The 21,897-nt window shown below is 37.3% G+C and overlaps 1 protein-coding gene and 1 long non-coding RNA gene across 2 annotated transcripts in view; both read left to right on the forward strand.

The window, feature by feature from the left end:
* CCT1 (chaperonin containing TCP1 subunit 1) overlaps positions 1–21,897 on the forward strand; it is a 42,846-nt gene that overhangs the window by 16,583 nt on the left and 4,366 nt on the right. The gene's annotated exons all lie outside the window — the stretch shown is intronic.
* Positions 8,564–15,198, forward strand: LOC141433916 (uncharacterized). Its single transcript, XR_012451982.1, has 4 exons — positions 8,564–9,281; positions 9,937–10,155; positions 13,139–13,205; positions 13,587–15,198. It is a non-coding gene; the product is annotated as an uncharacterized lncRNA (long non-coding RNA).

Below are 21,897 nucleotides of genomic sequence, written 5' to 3' on the forward strand. Positions count from 1 at the left end.
ATTACCTTTCTTGAGTAGAGGTTTTAAATGACAGTCGTTTTAAATGACCATCCGTGGATAATGCCCGCCTCTATAGAAAGGTTGATTTTGTCCCTTTTATGGTCGTCTCACAAATACTCACAATAGGGCACGTTTTAGTTGAAGTTTCATGCCATCAAATTAATAAAAGCAGTGTCGCAGTATTATGTAGGTAGATACCTACCATAACTCGCGGGATAACTTTTCTGAATCTAAAGGCCTTAAATTCTGGAAAGTTACCAAGAAAAACAGTTCTAACGTATTCAATAACTCGACTATCAAATTTATTGTATCTATTATTCAGTGTGCCGTGAGAGAACTGCTTCTATTTATGGATATAGAGGTGGAAGTTGTTTGTTCAGAGACAGTTTAGATATTTTTTCAAACGTTTTGCCTATCAATTGTTTCCTAAGAAGGCAATTTGTTAACGCCAAAAAAGGTTGAAAATGTTTTGGAAGCCGGCAGTGAAATTAATTGAAGACAAACAAACAGCGAGGCGGCAGCGTGGGCACTGAGTAAAAAGCCTTGCAAAGTAAGAAATTCAACCTTATCAAATTAGCATTACAGGCGACGAGACCTACAGCGCAGCAGATGGTGCTTGTCAAGGATGTCAATATGTCATCAATGAAAATATTTGCGAATGTATTCATACACAGTAGGTATAATAGTGAATGTATGTAGAAAAAACTTAATTTTTTGCAAGTCACTTAAGATTTCTTTTGTTATTTATTAATAACTCATTCGCCGATTTCCAATTATAAAAAAGATACCTACCAATTTTAACGACTTCAGTATCATGCTAAACGACATTTCCATTGAGAGACCATATGTCATATGTCGTACGTGTAATCTCTCTGGAGCTTACACAAATAAAAAGTATACGAAGATAAATTTCACTATGATATTGCAATTACTACATGGGGAGATATTATAAAGAATTCTTTCTCGGTGCCAAAACGATATCCGACGTGTTCAATAAATCAAATTACATATTAATCAGCTAGTATTGCCTGACGTGCGGATGAAAATATATTGAAAAGCGATTCAGTTCAATCGATTTCATAATTTTTTTAATCATCAAAGGCTTCTGATTAGAAATGGGTCATTTGGTTCATTCAAAGGGCTTCAGTTATACGTAAGTCATCTTTGTTTGGGAGTGTAACATCAGCGTGATTAATATCTCTAATTGCGTTGGGCTATAGACGGGTGGAATTAGAATATAATATCAGGCATAAGTTAAACTAGTTATAAATAACAAATAGACGTTGTCTAATCACCATCATCTCGTCAAAGTAGATTTTGATTATTCTGGGTAGAAACAAATAATAGTTGCCCGAATTGTAACGAATTAATAATCGTCATCATTCTCGATTTGGATGGAAAACGTCAACTGATGGACATGAATCCTCCCCACGTAGCTCCACATGCTATGTGCTACCCCCAACCAATGGCTTCCTACAATCTTGACCAAAACATTTCGCGATCCGATACGCGGTCGCCACTCGACAACAACGTATCAAGTTAAACTGTAACTTAATCTAAATCAAGATCTTTGTGTAATTTCGCTAAAAGCTAACCAAGGACCAACAAATCAAAAACTCATCCAACAATCAGACAACAGAGCACTGGAGATACGGTGAATTTAACTCCGAGTCGCAACCTTCCGACAAGGTGATGCTGAGATCTCGTTGCAAAACATAGATTTATATGTGCCTACGTGTTACAAGAGTAACAAGGCCCGTGCCTTATACGACAGTCGTGGGCGGAAGTGTGCACCGACGGAACCAGAGCCACAATGAGAGCTGTGATGAAACACGAATGGCCAAAACAAGCGCCGTCGCTTTTTAACTTCGACAACCAAAATAAACTTCGGTAAAGGCCCGTCGTCAATGTTTGTTGGGGATAATTTAGAAACGAAATTAGCGGTCACGTAATGAGCTAGGAGCGAAAAATAATTGAATATTTTAATTATAATTATGATATAAGAGATAAATATAATAGTCATTGGCGTCATTGCGGACTTGCGTAGGTATTTTCTTAACTGGCATAATTAATGGTAGTAGGTAAGTAATCTTCCGCAGGGCCACCACAGCATCATCTTGTCATCTACCAACGTATTTTATACTAGGCATTTGTTGAAATGTAATAGTAGTTTTCCTACGATACTCACAATTTAATTAGAAACCCATGGTTAAACCAGTTGTCGTAGTACCACAACTGTTTATGTTTATCAAACGAGCATTCCGATACCTGGCCAAACTGTGGTTTGACTGCTTTTAAACGAGAAATTCGAAACAGCGTTATATTAAGAAATCTAAGATAGCAATAACGGAAAACGTTAACACTATTATTTGTCATTACTCGGCAATCTCGGCGACGCGTTGCGAAAGTGAAACATCGATTTTAACGGCATATTCAAATTCGAATTGTTTATTAAAAAAGCTAGCGGGTGGGAAAGGAAACCGGGTTGAACAATCGGTCTGAATTACAACTCTCCATTCCAATGGTGCAGCACCATTATCACCGCGACGCTAGATCGGCGCCAGCGACGACCACGGCTCTACATGCACCGTCGATTCTACCTACAACGATAATTTGCTGGCCGCTACCACCACTACAGTACAGTAAGACATTATATACAGTTCGAATATAAGCATCAATCAAGCCAGCAGTATACTTACGGAGTGTCTGTTTCCAGTGAACACACATATCAAAGGTGACAGACGATGCAATGACGATATCGTTAGTCTGTAGATATACTTTAAATACTTGGCTACCATAGTAAAACTAACGGTGGAAGGTGTTTTCGACAACACGTATCGCTGAGCAAATGGAACATAAGTTTCGATTTAATTTCCGGTAAGTAATACGAGTCGACGCATCTGCATTAATTTAGGAGGGGTAAGCGAATAAGCACTGCCATGATCTAGGTCGGTAACCGCAGAGCGGCGTGCTCCTTTCGCAGTGGCGATTAACGAGCCGTGCTTCTCGGAGATACAGCCACGGTCTGATGCCCTAACCTTGGCCGAGCCATCCCGTCCTATCCCGAACAGATGACATCACCGACCGACCACCGAATCATGATCGAATGGTCCGTATGGTGAGGCCAAGGCCGGTATTTCGATCGATGCTAATATAACAACGGCGGAATATTAAAAAGGAAAGTCGGGTTGACGACCTTTCTATGGTGTGGCGGTAACATTGCCAGACTGATGGATTTATTCGGATTTAGTATAAGCTCCAGTCGAGAATAACAGAGCTATTCTCGGTTAACGTTTGAAACGGTTAACGCCATAACGACAGTTTAGGGGCATTTGGCATTTTGTTTATACTGCCCCAGAGCGCAGAAATTAGCTGAATAAACCCTACAGTACGGAACGGCGTGTTGCTATTCAAACTTTCTAAAGCTCTTTGTGCGTTTAGGAAATATCGAATTTTATTGTTCTTCACTTCGATAAGAATCTGAACATTCTTTTCACATTACTAGCTGCCTAGGCGTCGTTATCGTAGCCGGTTAAGCACTTATCAAACAAATCGCATTATGATTGAAGTGTTCGCGGACACACCTCAGCGAGGCGTCGCATCGGACCATGCGCGAGCGTATCAACATTCCAATCGCATAACTTTCTGTGGAGCAACATAACAGTGCTTGATGCAGCAGCTTACCGAGACGGCGATGGAGGCGCCTGGAACGATGCCCGTCTGGCCGGTCTCGGGCTGTCCTTCGGGGGCGCTTAGAAAGCGGCGAAGGGTGCCGTATCCTGACGCGGACGCTACCATTGCGACCATAGTTTTTTCACAGACACTTCACTAGCACTGGAGCGGGCACGGGTGACATCACGCGGGTTCGATGGATGCGCGCACGCGGCCGCGCGCCTATCGCGTATCTACTGGCCGCTGGGCGCGCCCCGCAGGTCGCGCGGCCCCCACCACTAAGGAGGCGCTCCGAACTTTGTTTAGCTACAACCTTAGATGAGCTTAGAATATTACTTCTGCTACTTTTGGCAATATGTACCTCAAAATTATATTTAGCACAAACTTTTTTTGCTGTTGCATTTGGCGCTCTATATTAAGTCAGTCCTACCACTGGAAACAGCATAATCTGCGAATCAAAATTGAACATAAATTCAAGCCAAAGCCAAAAAAGCCAAGTCTCTTGGCCTGGCCTAGGAGGGAATGGTCAAAATGTTTATCTTAGTATTTGTCAACCAACTGGAAAGCCATATATTATGGGAATATTTATTTAATGTTTGTAATGAGCATTCAAGTATGTTGTTACTGATGAGTCACTCCTTACTTTAATTAATTAATATGGTGGTATACAATTAATGAATTACTTATTTATGGTAGCATAGTAAATTAAAAGAGGACTTTAAAGTAGGTAGAAAAGCAATTGACAAGATTTCATTTTTTTAACACCTGTAAATTACTACAGGAATCGAAAGAGTTTTGCCTCCTGAACATGGGAAAATATTTATTATAATTAATTTCTCCATATTTAAAAAAATACAAAAAATTGAAAAAATATGGCTGAATTTTCCAACACTACGACAGAATAGATATGTTTCCTTTGCCTTTTTCACCAGAAAAAGGAGCCGTCGTAATTTTGACAACGTCTCTATGCAACGTCTACGTCAGATTTACGTGATCTTTTTTTTAAGAGACTAGACAAAAGTAATGGATCTATTGTGTCGTAGTTTTGGAGTTATGCCCTTTGAGAATAAGCATCTGATTTTGGTATAAATATTAATAGCTTTTGAACTTTGTGCATTGAATCATGTTATCCTTACTTGAAATGAGGTTTTATATCTGAATAAATAAGCCTACTAAGTGAACTTTACTCTGTGTGTTTAAGGTTCAGATCAGTTTAAACATACATTTTATTAATTAGAAGCTTTTTTTTCCAAGTAATAACAGTGCTGGGTAAGATAAAATACTTCTGAGCAACCTGAGTTTTCTAATTATTCATTACCTAATCAACTTCGAAAATGTATTCCTTACTATTCAGTAATATTCACATATTCATGTAAGTGATATTTTTAATCAATTGTGTCTAAATCTCAACATAGAATAGTTTAAAACATATTCATTTCAATTTTCAATATCTCACAAACGGCTGAGCTGATTTTAATAAAACTTAACTAAGTATCATCTCAATTAAACCAGGATTTGATTTAAAAAGACTGCATTAAAATCGGTCCAACCATTTGGGAGCTATGATGCTACCGACAAACACACATAGCATCAAAATTATAACAACCCTCTCTGTATTTAAAAAATAACTTTAAAAGGAAAGGAATTATTGGCATTACAATACTAAGAAGGAAATATTATTGTAAATCAGGAAACAACAGCTTAAACTATTAAAAAAACAAGAATATTGATAAGATATGCAAATTGTACAGAAATCAATCACCTAATTAGCATATTTATTAACATTACTATGACATCAGGGCTTCAAGGGCCGATCCACGGTTCCCCACAATCCTAATAGACTTCTGAGGACAGTCTTTCACGGTCTATTGAGATTGATAGGCTGATGGATCATGAATTCTGCAGTTGATTTTCAAGTGGCTGCCACCACAACCTTTTTGAGCTAGACCTGCGCCTGCAGGGCTTTCAAGGAAAGGGCTTATCCTTTTTAGAAGGCAAGCAACAGTGTTGTTCATACTCACAAGCAAAAGAGTTCATATTCCATTAAATGACCGCATGCTTGTTCGCCTTCCTCTCAATCTATTAAGCTGTATTAGCATGAAAGAGTAAGCACATAAACACTTGCATTTAATAAAATACTAGGTTCTTATTAGAAATTGATATACTTTTTGGGACCAACAAAAGTCACACAAAAAGCAAGGAAAGCCACTGCCTTAATGTAATACAATTAACATAAGTTCAAATAAACTGGTTCCCGCATATGCAGTTACATTAATATTGGTTAAGGTGAACCAGTTCATACTTAAGCAACCCACAAACTGTACTACATAATTAAATCATAAATGAGTTTTAAATCATAATTAATAATAGCATCTATAGAAAGTGACATCATAGGTCATTGTACTCAACATTTATTTTAATTAAAGATCATATTACAATTATTGATTGAGATACTTAGTATCAAATATGAAGTTAATATGTATTTATTGTATAAGGTATTTTTTTTTGTCTCACATTTGGTAAACGTAAACATAAGTGTAACAACATTATTTATTATTTTAAACTTTTTTTTTTATATTGAAGTTGGAAATTATAGGCAAAATTACATCTTAATTTTATATATGCACCGAGTGTACACATTTTGTATGAAGGGCTGGCTATGATGCCTAAAAATGGTATGATTATGAAAGAGAATACAAATGGTAAGTAAATCATGTTTTGAATTTCTTTAATGGTATGTTTCAGATGCTTTTTTAAAATATTACTTTTAGCCAGACATATACTATCACAGAAATCAATTTAAGTATGTAAATAAGATTAAAATAAACCTTGAATAAAATTATGCCTGTGATTGAATAATATACTCATCAGTATAACTTTTGTCATAACATAACTTTATTTGCAAACCGAATTATAAAACACTTAATTAAACACCAGACATGTAAGCATTTTAAAAAGGTCAAGAACAAAAGGAGTATGTCATAAAAGCATCTCTTTATTGACACATAAGCTCATAACAATGTTATATACTTATAATTTATTGATAGCTGTGGTAGAGTGCCTTCTGACAAAATCTTGTATGTTTTAATAATCTATTAATGGTCACTTTAAAAATTTGTATTAACTTTAAATCAAATTTTAATAACTATTAATAGTTACTGTTTTATAGTTGATGAATTGTAACTTCGTTATTTATGGAAATTACACCTCTCCATTTATTACCGTGATTTCGTAAGAGGCGACAAGGATATAAGATTAAGGTATACCGTAGGCGACAGAAATTTTAAACCTAAAATTGCTAAAAGTGGCTCCGAAGCGGTAACGTTACGTGTGCTCTGCCAACCCCATTAGGAAATACAGGCGTGATGTTTGTGTGTGTGTGTATGTGTATTTAAGTATTAAATAAAATTACGCGATTTATTTGATGAATAATTAACCGATTTATTGAATGGATTACCTTACTTTTTACAATAGGTTCTAGGTTTTCCATCACTTTTTTCTGTATTTAATGGAGTCTTTGTTTACACTGTCACTAATTGGATTGAGGCAATTAGAAAAAAGAAGGAAGGGAGAAAAAGATTAAGTTACTTAGATCAATAAAGAAGGACACGATGTGTCGTATAGTTGAAAAAATCGGACTTGAGAAACAGTATCCACAAGAGTTAAGGTCAAAATAATTTTTTTAGGCAATAACAAGCACGAAAACAATTTAAAAATGCAAATAGGTATTTCACACATTGTGTCATGAGGCCTAATTACCGGTACAGTGGGGGTACTCTTAAAACGTCACTTTTTACGTACACTTCAGCGCCCCTGACGCAAAATGAAGGTACTAAATTGACAAAAATGTGTCAAACGTCGACCAGACAAATTCAGTGTTTCCGGTTTCCGCTGTCTGGCTAATTGGCTATGCCTATCGTGACAGTGACAGTTTATGCATTTTTTAAGTTTTCTCAGTTTATTGCTGATTTTATTATATAAAGTTTGTTTTTTATTATAAATATTAGTTTATTTATATTTATTAGTATCGTTTTGTAAAGTAAGATCTTTTTTTATTTTGTGAAATTTGTTGTTACACCTACAACATGAGTGCACCTAAGGAAAAATATTGTGTTTTCGGCTGTGAAGTGAAGCTTTAAGTAAGTATACAATATGATTATATATGCAGGTATATTTAAACATTAAGACAGATTAGAGAAAACAGCTCGAGTACTCAAGTTCACCTATTTACATAACTCGAATTGAACTCAAGATAGCTAGATGAAGCCTCATGGAGTACAATACTACAGTACAAATGTTTGCCTTTCTCATAATAATATTGAAATTTGAACACTAGTCAGGCTATTTTATCTGGACTGGTAAGAGCGAAGGGTTATGCGGCATAGTCTTGCTCGTATCTGACCCGCTGTTTCGTCTACATAATTTTTTTTACTGTGGCGCCCTGCGCCAGCTTGAACAGAAATTGGGTGGGTTACAATCCAACTCAACATTGAGCAAATCGCAATAAGTGTAATCGAATTCATAAAGCGAGTCGAGTCGACCCGACACATCAATCACTATGCATTGCAGGCCCTACACTACGAAGTGCAAAATTCGAACCGTATCTTGCCGTCCCGCTGACGCTAATTAATATTATTTAATACGAGAGTGAAAGGGACGGTACGACACGAACTTCGATTTTCGAATTTTGTAGTAGCCCTAGCCCCTCGGCATGCATAGTCCCGCGAAGATCACTCCCGACCCGATAAATACCAACTAGATAATTACCGGCATGTCAATACCGGCCTTGGTTTTCGTGTACTCTGGTTGGATGGAGGTTAGTATTCCTAAGTTTCCTTGTTATCGAGTTTTAGCCCAAGCAAAGCTCGGGTCGCCCATGTACCTACTAACATATTATTGAAGTTAAAAACAACAGGATTCGATACAGAAACGAAAGCTAATAACATTTAGCGATACAATGGTATAGTAAATGTTTTTACACAACAAATCACAAGCAAATAGTATTAATAAATTTCAATACAAAATCGCTAATAGTAAGAGCGATCATACAATACGTACTTCGATTTTCGAATTTCGTAGTAGCCCCCCTCCCTGTTGTGTTGTAAAAATTGAACAAAGTTTGTTTGTACTCAAGCGTAAGAAATTAAAACACCATTGAAACATTTCGTATTCAAGAAGAGAAGAGCCGAGCAAGAGAACTGTAACTAAAGTTGGTTACGTAGAGCTTGCTTTGGTTAGAATATGTATAGTCGTTGAGGCATCATTTCTTATTTACCTACATGTGGTTAATTTCAGTACACGAACGATTCGTTACATGTGGCTGGGAGTGGATTACTTATCCTTAATGCATGTGGATGCTTAATTGCATATATATGCAATTGTCTAAATCAAAGAAATTTCTTGTGCATTCCAGCCGCTTATGGTTATATTCTGAGAACTAGCCCTTTGCATCTAGCTTTTGTCACATTTTTTTCTTCCATTGCAGACTGAAAGACTGATGCGCGGGACAACTTCAGTGTCTGTGCATAGAGACGACGCCCAAGGGCGCGCTCGTCTCATATTGTGCTCATTCCACTGACTGGTGTCACTGGAAGATAGTTTCTGGCCAGGTTGGTGAAATAATATTAATTATGGAGTTATTTAGGATATAAATTCAGTTAGAAGAGAGTTCAAATTGAAGGCAAGTTTTGATTCCCTTAGTGACTAAAAACATTCATCATCCCAGCCTATAAGTACACATTTCACTGCTCGGCACAGGCCTCCTCTTAGAACGAGAGAGCTTGGGCCATACACACACCACTGAATTGTTTTGCAGGTTTGTGCAGTTCCTAACAATGTTTTCCATCATCGTAAAGCTTGTGGTTTGGTTATATGTCATTTCGCATGTGAATTTTACATGCGAAATTAAGTACATGTTTCAACCCATGATCCTATGCTTGAGAGGCCGTAGGTCAAACCACTAGATAACCATGATTTTATTGAACTAAGTAATATCATTAAGCTTAATGAAATGTGAAAATAGCATCTGAAAGCCGCCTTGTGCATCATAACCGCTTGTGGCTGACCTACACCTATTATGGTATTGTAAATTCTCTGGTATCTATATACCAGTGCTTTCACATTGACATATTACTTTAGGCTGTAGGTACGGAGTCGAAAGAACAATAAAAATTGTGCTTATTTTATACTAACATTAGACACAGATACTTTTAGTTTTTTTTATATTATGCATAGACATATAAATATTATTGTACGTAATTGCAGTGCAAACAATGTATGCCACTTCACGGTTCCCACATCGGAGAGAAAACCTGATTGCTGTTACGTCACTGTTACGATGAGCTAGCTATAAGAAAGTGATCATATGAAAAATTTCAATGACAAAGGAAAGGATAACAACAGGCAGTCTCCTAATTTATACAGCAACTAGCTTTTGCCCGCGACTTCGTCCGCGTGGAATAGTACCACCTGTTAATATAAAATGTAAGCAACTTTTAACTTTCTACTAATATTATACAGTGGCGGACTTATGTTTTTTAGGAGTGTAGGCCACTTTATATCTGCCGCCCTATGTAACTTTCTAAAATAATTTTCTCGTTGAAATCTGCCGCCCCTAGGCCGCGGCCTATATACGGCCTATTGACAAATCTAGGACTGATATTATAAATGCGAAAGTTTGCATATGTGTGTGTGTTTGTTACTCCTTCACGCTTAAACGGCTGGACAGATTTGGATGAAATTTGATATGTATGTAGATACATAGCTGGAGACCTGGAACACATAGGCTACTACAGCTAAGATTGCTTGAGAATTATTAGTCATCATCATCCCAGCCTATATACGTCCCACTGCTGGGCACAGGCCTCCCAGAACAAGAGGGCTTGGGCGATAGTTCCCACGCGGCCCAGTGCGGATTGGGAACTTCACACGCACCATTGAATTGCTTCGCAGGTTTGTGCAGGTTTCCTCACGGTGTTTTCCTTCACCGCAAAGCTCGTGGTAAATTTCAAATGTAATTCTGCACGGCCGGGGAATTGAATCCACGACCCTCTGCTTGAGAGGCGATAGGGAAAAACCACTAGGCCACCACGGCTTTAACCCATTGTAATTTTCGGGAATTGCCACGGGAAATTTTATTACTTACTTCTTCCTTTACGCTGTAGTAACTAAACGGATTTGGATGAAATTTGGTATGTAGATAGCTAAACATCTAAAATATTTTTATACTTTTACCCTAAGGCCGAAAAGTTCTCGAATGGAAATTGCGGATCGGCAAGCACAGCGTAGAACGTCTACCAAAGACGAGACGAGATGGACAAATGACCATGGTGATGGTGGTGGTTAAAGTCGCGGGTTCACGGTGGATGCAGGCCACTTCCAAACAAACGTCCGAAAGAATGTCCGTCAGTCTCCTACGGCTGATATGATGATGGAAGGATGATGGTGATGTACCTCATCCATCGATGACCTCATCACGTCTAAACCGCTGAACCGATTTAGATGAAATTCGGCATATAGATAGTTTGAGTCACGGAGAAGAACATAGGATTGTTTTTATCCTAGAAAATTACATAGTTCCCACGGGATAGCAATAAACGAATTCTACGCAGACGGAGTCGCGGGCAACAGACTAATCCTACTAATATCCTACTAATATTATAAATGTGAAAGTTTGTGAGTGAGTGAGTGAGTGAGTGAGTTTGTTACTTTTTCACGCTTAAACGGCTGGACGGATTTGGATGAAATTTGGCGGAAAGTTAGTTTATAACCTGGATTAAAACATAGGATACTTTTTATCCCGATATTCCCACGGGATAGGGATAAAATCTTGAAATTACAACCGCTAGGCTTAGAGTCATGAAATTTGGTATGTAGGTAGTTGGACGTCTGGAATAAAACATAGGTGACTTTTTGACCCGATATTCCCACGGGATACCTAGGGATAAAATCTTGAAATAACAACCGCTGGGCTTTGAGCCATAAAATTTAGTATGTAGGTAGCTGGACCTCTGGAATAACACATAGGCTACTTTTTATTCCGATATTCCCACGGGATAGGGATAAAATCTTGAAATAACAACCGCTGGGTTTAGAGTCATGAAATTTGGTATGTAGGTAGTTGGATGTCTGAAATAACACATAGGCAACTTTTTGAATCGATATTCCCACGGGATACCTAGGGATAAAATCTAAATAACAACCGCTGGGCTTAGAGCCATGAAAAGTGTGTAGGTAGCTGAACCTCTGAAATAACACATAGACTGGGGATAATAAAGAAATAATAACCGGCTTAGAGTCATGAAATTTGGTAGTAGGTAACTGGACATCTGGAATAACACTTAAGTGACTTTTTTTACCCACGGGATAACTAGGGATAAAATCTCGAAATAATAACCGCTGGGCTTAGAGCCATGAAATTTGGTATGTAGGTAGCCGGACGTCTGGAATAACACATACGCTACTTTTTATTCCGACATTTCCACGGGATAGTTTTGTAACTAAGGGACCCCATACATCCGTGTATTATTGTTATTATTTTGTAATGTTTTCTTTAATTGTATACTGTAGTTTTCAAGTTTTTTATTTGTAAATATTTTATTTTGAAAAAATGACTTTCTGACAACTTTCTTGCGGCGCATTCTTCTTGGCAATGATGGTCTTTCCGAAAGCGCTGGTAGTTTAAGAAATGAAGTGTAAAAGTGCCCATTGCGGCCTATTTACTGAATAAATGATTTGAATTTGAATTTTGAATTTGAATTGGGAAAACAATTGTAATTTCATTACTGGGTTTAGAGTCTTGAATTTTGTACAGTTATTCACAACACAACCTCAATGAAGACCACGATATAAATTTTGGAAATTTCCAGGGGAATTTTGTAAAATCCCGAAAATTTCAATTGCAACTACCAGACCGAATAGTTTACGCGTGCGAAGCCGCGGGTAAAAGCTAGTAATGTTATAAATGCGAAAGTATATACTATTATATTACTTTTCCACGCTTACACCACTCAACCAATTGAGATGAAATTTGGTATGGAAGGAGATAGTTTGATACCCAGGAAGGGAAGCACATAGAATATATGACCGCATGCTTGTTTTCCTCTCTTATAATAAAAAAAAAATTGTTACGTCAAATTGCATAGTTCATAGTTAATTATGTTGCTCTTAGTGCTTATTAGGCATACCTATGCTAACCTTCAGCTTTAGCCATATCTTCACCTCCATTCTGGTCGATGCCACAAGTGGGATCGAAAATGCTTTTAAGCGCGAAGATTGGTTTAAGCTGATTCCTGATCCAGTCCGACATGTCAGTATTCACAGCACGTGCAGAGCACAGACCGATTTGGTATTAAGCCTAATTTAAGGGGTACGCCCTTAAATAGATTTTTATATTCCTGGTCGCTGTTTAGATGAATAATTTATAATAATATTGAATAATATACTTATTATTGTATTTTTTCTACAGCAAAGACCTGTTTGACATTGGATAAACAGAACCATACTCTAACATCGACATGAAAATTATGATGCAGGTAAAGTATTATAAATATTCTTACTTCTTCTTCTAGGCTCACTGTAAATTTCAGGGCCAGATCTTGGGCAAACCAGGGTTCAGGGCCCTGGGCGCCAAATCCATGTTGTAAACCCTAGCTTCATTTATTTATTTCTCTCTGTCCAACGTCTGTCAAATTTTGAGGCACGATCTAAGTCGTGTCACAGTACCTATTATGTGAATTACAGTGAATCCTATTATAGTTACACTAGCCTCTGGCCGCGACTTCGTTCGCGTTGAATCTGTTCATCAATGTCCTATAAGAACTGCATCTTTTGGAACAAAACGTTGCCAGTTACTTTTGATTACTCTTACTATACCTATACTGTAAAAAATACTTATATTATTTAAAACGTTACAGATAAAACTATCGACTATCTACTGAAAAAAAAAACAAGTGCGAAGAAATTGAAGCTTAATGAAAAGGAAATGGTATGGCCGTCCCGCTTTTTTGCTGGACTTAAGAAGACAAGAACAGATAAGAAGACAGCTCTTGAAAGTGAAAAATTAAACTATGTCTTATGGCAAGATAAGATAAATGAACGGAGTTACTTCGAAAAATTGGCGCAGTACATCTCAGAATTTTTTGAAACTACATATTTGTGCCCAGATGCAATCGTCAGTGTACCTATCTTTGACGAAATGTCAATTTCACCACATGTGTACATTTTTATGTTTATGACACAGACGATCTTGGGTTCAAAAATTATACTAACAATGAGAAGACTGCAAGTTTCGCTAACCACGTTTTACCTCTTAAGGATGTATGTTTTTTAAGGATTTTTATTTTTAAGAATATAGCACAGAGCCTACTAACACAGAGCCTACTAGCACGCTCCTATTAAGACCTTAAACAGTATAAGGATTATTATTGGCTTAAAATACTCGTTGTAGTCATTCGAGGTAATGAATATTCGATAAAATGAAAAAATAGGAAACATTGACTTTTTTAACTGATATTTGATTAAAAGTTAGTCGACATTTCAAGGGAAAACCAGCTGGGGTATTAAATTAACTCACGATTCTTTCGATACCTTGAGGTTTAAAGGGCGGACAGGCACTCTCTGTCTATGGCATCTTACACAGTAGTACTTAGTTGTTTTAGTCCCTAAACACATTTATTTTCCAAATTTAGAATATAAAGAACAAAAAAAACATTGTTTAATCATCCAGGCAGTAAGTATAGAGTATGTTAAAAAACACCGCAGTGGCAGACACATATTTTTACACTCCCTTTATTGCTTCGGAAAAAAAACCTAAGGCATACGGCGTAAAAGCTGTGATTTAGACATAGACACAGGCTACTTTTAATTCCGGAAAAATGCCCAGTTCCCGAGGGAACAGCGCGCGATAACCGAATTCCACGCAGGCGAAGCCTCGGGCAAAAGCTAGTACCTATATAAACTTGGTGAAAACACAAGAATCTAACAGTGACATCCTGATAGTCCGGCAAGATCGACTCCGCAAGACGGAACTCCTCAACAGCACAGTCAACACTCAACAGTTAATGGCAGCGACTTGAAATTTGATACGGAAATGTAGTTTGCATGACAATGCCAGTACAGTCAACAAAAATACTAGTATTCGAAAAGAATTTTTTCCCAAAAACTTATTCAACTGCCCTTTACGACCACCAAATAGCTCACCGTAAATTTTGATTTCTTTAGACGGTCTTATGTAATCAAAAATACGGAATATTCTGATTTTTTTACTCAAGTTAAACTTTCTTATACGACGCATTGAACCCAAGCTTACTAGGGACCCAAACTTACCCTTAAATTGACAAAATTGAAAAAAGTTCATGATTCAAGCCTCGTCGGTACCTAATAGTCCAAAAAATTCTACATTCAAAAAAATACAAAAAGATAGTCTTGAATAATGGGTCTCGTGTGGCACACTGCCAATTTGATTCAATCCTTGTGTCTTCACCAGGGCATATAGCGCACGTAACATTTAGAACTGCATAAATAAGACACACTAATATTATATAGATTATTTTTTGTTCAAGCTCTCCAAGCAAGAAAATTATTACCAACTATTATCTTTTTTAAGACTTATTCGAGAAATTATTATTAAAATAGATACTGGAAATAAATTCGACATCCTCAATTTATACGACGATACCAAACTTGCCTTAGTAGCCAGCTACAAATGTAGGTACAGATTTTTAGGGTCCTGTACCTACCTCAAAAGGAAAAAAACGAAACTTTTAGGATCACATTGAGAACTTTGTTGTCCGTCCGTCCGTCGGTCTGTTAAATCCATAGGGGTACCTATAGAGGTATCTGGGGAATGCGTAGAGGTATAGAGTTGAAATTAAAACCATACACTAATGTCTTGAGTCTCTTGAAGCTGTGAAAAATCGAACTTCTATTCAACGAAATCAAAAGAAATAGTCATTAAAAAAGGTGTTTCCATATTAATTGCCTTAATCAAGAAACTTATAGGGTACTTCTGGGTGTCCTAGAAACTGGAAATTTTGTATGAAAGTATCTCTTATAGCAATAAGAAAAAGTCTAAAAAAATCTTATTTTCTGTCTATGTCAAATAACCATCTAAAAGTGACCCCACATTGCGTACATTTTGCTTAGGAGCGGGGCTCTGCTAACACTGGATATTCATAAATACCTACAAATATGTACTATTACCTATGTGCCCGAGTCCAACCCACACTTGGCCGGTTTTTTTTAAATAAGGTGGATAGCCAGCTTCTTCTTGCTCCCCACCTTTCTTGTGGCCCGCACCAAAATGATCTGAAAATTACTTCAAGAAAAAATGTGGTAAAGGCTAAGTAAGGCTAGTTGCTCTATGAAAATATTAAGGGTCTTCCAGGCCAGTAGACCTCTCACTTTTAAAAAAATTAAGCTGTTTATTATTAATAAGGATAACATTACAACATTTTCAAATTACTTAGTTAATAATCTTTATTATTTAAGATTTTACAACTAAGGAGTGCGAAGGGCGGGCGAGCCCTCATCTATAACTAAAATATAATGACAATGCTCACACAGAGATAGCAACATGTGCATGAAAATAATTGTTTGCAGTCTCTTATCTTTTTTGATTAAAAATTAAGGAAAAAAATGCTGCTTCTGTGGAATCTCAGAGAATATTGATCTGCCCCTTGAATAGCTAAACGATCATGTGTTTTTGCGGGTGGGCTGTTTGCAAAAGTTTGGAAAGGATGTAGTGCAATGTGTAAAAATAAGCTTTTAGGTAATTAACAAAAATACATAAAAACTGGTTTTTGCTATCCTTCGTATGACTTAAAAGCTTATTTTTGTGAAATGCAGGACAGATCCTGGCTGTGCATTTTATAATTGTTAATACCATTTTAAAAACGTTAAGGAAGGAATTAAGACATTGATACAAGTTTTTGTTGATTTGTTATTCATGCAATGTGAGAGCCATAAAGAGTAGTAACGAGTTCGTAGTAGAAGCAGATTATAACTGTATGTCTTGGAAGGTTAATAATAATATAGAATAACGACTCTACTTCCTATTTCCTTTGAAAAATAGACTACAAAATACACTAATGAAATTGGTTGGGGGTTGAGGCGCTATCTAATGCCTAAGTTTAGGTACCATTTGTTTGAATTTAATTTGAATTTTTAAACTCGTTAACTAACCTTAGCTATAAGTCTATGAAATGTAATCAAATACTAACAATTTTATCCAAGTTGATCGGAAAATAAATCTATTATTATTATGAGAATAAAAAAGATACAATGCCATTGTGAATGCAGGCAAATCGATGAGATCACTTAAAAAAAAACTAGGAACCACAAATTGTATTGTAAAACTCTTTATTGTACGTACATAAAACACACTAGGATACTAAAATGTACGAAATAAACTCGTTCCTTAGAGGATATCTTCCAGTTAACCTTTGATCAATTGACAGATTGACAAATTATTGTATTATAATTAGATCTATCTATACAATAAACGAAAATGAAAATTGTGGTGTTATATTGTCTTTTTTTAATTTATGATATTGCTACTAACCTTAGGTACCTAACCTACTCGTTGTTCGAGCAATGCCTTAAAAGCATTTTTGTCTTTAATTACAAACTAAAATCAATTTAAACAGTAAAAAATACTCATGTGAAATATCCTTTAAACCCAACTTCAGTTACGTTTAATTCATTACTGTAACTTTCTCGTGATCCTGTGATAGATATATAATATTATCATGATTAAGTGTGCTTGGTGTCTTTATCATAAAAACATTCTATGTCGAATCGCAATAAAGCAGACCGTCTACTATGGCTGGATACATGTTTATAATAATAATAATTTATCTCATATTAAATGATATTGTAACGGATAACTCACGTCTTAAACCGAGTTCAGCTCGACATGTTTCGGGCTATTTCCCCGGGTGCGGGTGTACGTGTTGCGGCAGCCGCCGAGTCGCGTGCTCCTGAGAAGAAGGGCTACGAAATAGCCCGAAACATGTCGAGCTAAACTCGGTTTAAGACGTGAGTTATCCGTTACAATATCATTTAATATGAGTGAGTCACGGTAGTTTCATGTTCAAATAATTTATCTTGTGGCTAGGCCGCACTACAGCTAAGCCGCCGCGATTTTTAACCGCGTGACTTTGTGAATCAAGTAAACTAATGCAAGCGGCCGCACTGGCTGCTTTAAGTTTACTTGATTCACAAAGTCACCGCGGCAGTTTAACCGTAGTGCGGCCTGCCTACCTAACTCTTTATTGGGAACAGTAACAAATTGGTAGGCACAACACAAAATATGTAAATCGATGTCACCCGCAAAAGTTGAAACTGCTTTACAACAGTAGCAACGCTGCCCTCCGTACACAAAAAGATTAAGTTCCAAAACCAATAGGTACAAAACTAACAAAAATTTATTTACACCAAAGAAATGAAGAAAAGGAAATAAAAAAATATTAAGTTCAGCTTAGATCTGCAAGAAAAATCGTGCAAGTTGTATTACAATGCTCCACTCGGATGACCAAGTGAAGTGACCACCATAAACTTGTTTGCTTTCCGGCCTCGCGATGTAATGCAACTTGCGCAATTTTTCTTACAGGTCTAAACTGGGCTTTATGGACGTCAAGCTTGTTGTGTGCGTGCATGTGCATGTGTGTGTTATGTCAGAATTAGTTCTTTCATTACGCCACCAGTTAGCGCTTGTTACCATACATGCAAATTTGGCCATAGAGTTGCCACTCTTTTCCTACATAGGTACTTATAAAAGCATTGGATATTTGCGGCGCTGCTTATGTGATTTGAACATTCCTGATTTGATCTTACCTGACGTGACACGGACTGACCTCGACCTTGTACTTAGGAAAATGCTGAAGACTCGGACCACTATGGACGTTTACGACATCTCAGTGAATACTCTTCTGTCGATTTGGCCAGTATTGGCTGACAGACTGGTTACACTGATAAACGACATTTTTCGAAGTGGTATCTATCCGGATGTACTAAAAAATACGAGGGTTTGCCCCGTGTACAAAGGGAAGGGGGACATACATAAAACAGACGCATACAGACCAATTACAATAGTACCAAATTTTTCCAAGATTATTGAGAGTATCATTTCATCACACATTATGAACCACTTAGAGACTAATGACTTACTGACTGACAGACAGTTCGCCTACAGGCGCAATATGTCGACAACTCACGCTGCACACCAGATCTTTGACTCGATCATCATGAGTCTAGACAGTAAATTTAAGGTGGCCGGCATATTTTGTGACCTATCTAAGGCTTTTGACGTCATCAATAACGACCTTTTACTGACGAAACTCAAAATGTATGGTATCAGGCATAAAGTGTACGAATTGTTAGAGTCATTTTTGAAAAGTCGCAAGCAGACGGTTGAAGTAGTGATGTCGAACGGAGAAAAAATCAGGTCCAAGCCGGGTGACGTCACTATAGGTATTCCACAGGGATCCTCACTTGGAAATACACACTTTTTTTAGCTTTTATAAATGACCTGCCTAGTGTTATCACTGACGGTCTCACTGTGCTCTTCGCTGATGATACTACTGTTGTAGTGAGCGCCACCACTTATGAGCAGCTAAACGACAAGATAAATAAAGTGTGTGGGCAGCTGCAGCAGTGGTTCTCAGCGAACGGGCTCATCATGAACCTCACCAAGTCGAACATCATGCTGTTCTCGGGTAGGGTATCGTGTCACCGCCATCGATTGGTGGACCCATACCGCTATGCCAGCAGTGCAGGTTTCTGGGCTTCACACTAGATCCAAATTTGAATTGGAAGAATCACGTTGACTCCCTATGTGGCAGGTTAAGCAGTGCGGCCTATGCTTTGCGCAAATTAAAGCCCATTCTGGCAGATGATGCACTAAAGCAAGCATACTTTGCGTATTTCCACTCGTTGCTTTCGTATGGTACCATACTATGGGGAAACTCCACGGACTGTGAGCGCGTATTGGTTCTGCAGAAGCGGGCAGTGCGGGTCATTGCCGGTATCAACCAAAGGCAGTCGTGCAAAAAAATTTTCACAGAACTTGGTATCATGACCCTATCTTCGTTGTATTTGTTTCAAGTTATTATGTATACGCGCACAAACATATCTAACTTCAGTCGAATGGGCGTAGCTGGTAAGATCACTCGCAGCACGGGTCGCTTACGGGCAGTCCCTCATAGAATGGCATTAGCGGGAAAAAACCCGCGCGTTATAGGGCCCAAATACTATGAACACCTACCCTCACACCTAAAAGCGAAAAGAACGATGAAACGTTTAGCCGTCGACTAAAAGACCTTTTGTTGGAAAAAGCGTTTTATTCCGTAAATGAATTTATGAATCTGACATTTTAATTTTATTGTTTAAATTGTTATTATTATTTCTTGTTTTATTTATTGTTTTTATATTGACATTTAAATTGTTACTCAATTATGCCTAATGTATAATCTTAACGTATCCTTGACATTTATTCTTTATATACATTTCAATGTGTTTTCAGTCTGACGATCCCTTAAGGAGAACCAGTCTAATTTTAATTGTTTACATTCACATGACATGCTTAGAATTTTATTTTTTTATAATTATTACTAATCTTATTACCTTTGACGATTTCAATACAAATTCTTATAACTGACATTTATGTAAATTATAATGTAATGATGTATTGAATGAATAAATAAACTAAACTAAACTAAACTAAACTAAACTATACTCTTTGCTCTTTCTCCATTAGATTGTCGCAGTGACAAGAGCCATCAAAACTAAAACTCGCTCAGTGACAACTCAGTGATGCTCGCTTGCCAGTCAAAACTCACGCGTCTCTACCTATGAAAAGAACAAACATCGGTCGTCTTACTCTACAATATGAGCAATATATCGTCCATCGCTCTTACACGCGCAAATAGCCCAGTGACGAAATTATCTGAACTACACTTGCTTCTCAATGCTCGTCAACTCGAATAACAGTTTGTAGCTCTAATCGCTTCTCGTTCATAGCTGGCAATGAGACCAGTCCCTTAAATCTCTTAAATATCATTGAAAATCAATCTCAAGCCTTGTCGGATTATCAGACATTTCTACAAAAAACATTAGGCATGGTAGGTACAAATGTTGAAATGAATGGCTTCGAGAAAAGTATGTTACGAAAAGTATGTTACTGTTTTGCTCGACTTAGCGGGGGCACTGCCGTGCCCCCAGATACATGTAACTTTATTTTACTAAAATTTTAACATCCCATGCTCCAGCGTTTTATATGTAGAACTAATTGTATTGTGATCTAGATCTAGATCTCACCCATAAGTCACATGGACTTAAAAGTTCATAGAATAAAATCTGCTAAAGCTAAAAAAATACTCCTCGTTGAGTTTCTTGCCGGATTCGTCTCAACAGAGGTTTTTCCGAACCGGTGGTAGATTTTTTTTTTACATTCATAAGTGCTTGTAGCCTAAATTTAATAAAGATATTTTGACTTAGAAAAACTATCGCAAAACTGAAGCCAAATTAAAAGCCAAACCAACCAAAAAACTATAAATCAACTCACATATCACTCTTTAGAGTCCGAATTAAGCCCGTCCACTGTCAGAAGACACTCCGAAAGAAAATAAGAGGGTGTAATAATTATTAATGTTCCGACCTACTTTCTTAAAAGTTACCTATAGGGGTCCCTTACGACTCAAACAAAAAGTCCGATTAACTGAAACGGAACCATTTTTCTTCGCAAAGGCTCGAGCCTTGGGAACTAGAACGGGTCGGAGTAAAGCTATTTTTACTGCTTTAGAAAAGAGGCTAATGGGCGTTTTCAAAAAAAAGTGTACCCTTTCCATTTTTTTGTAAGTAATTTTGGAAAAAATATTGTTTTTTCTACTCAGAATCAAGAGCACAATCGATTCCGATCGTTTAGTCATAGTCTCAAAATTAAATCAACATGCAATGAGGGCTATCGTATTTTGTCTTTCTAGATGGCGCCACTGTTGTGTGAGGTTTTAAGTGTGGTTTTCAGTCGTTATTACGGGCGTGAAAACATAATTTAAATCAAAATCATATTTAATACACCTTAACACCGTGCCATAAAAATATAGAGCAACCACAGTGTTGCGTAGTCCCGTTTTGTACGGAAAAAAGGGAGGACAAAAGTTTCCGAAAAACAAAACTGTCTCAAAACACAGACATTTATGCCCCGGTACGTAGGGCATGGATACCGGT

The sequence above is a fragment of the Choristoneura fumiferana genome, chromosome 13 (assembly GCF_025370935.1).
Source record: "Choristoneura fumiferana chromosome 13, NRCan_CFum_1, whole genome shotgun sequence".
Lineage (NCBI taxonomy): Eukaryota > Metazoa > Arthropoda > Insecta > Lepidoptera > Tortricidae > Choristoneura > Choristoneura fumiferana.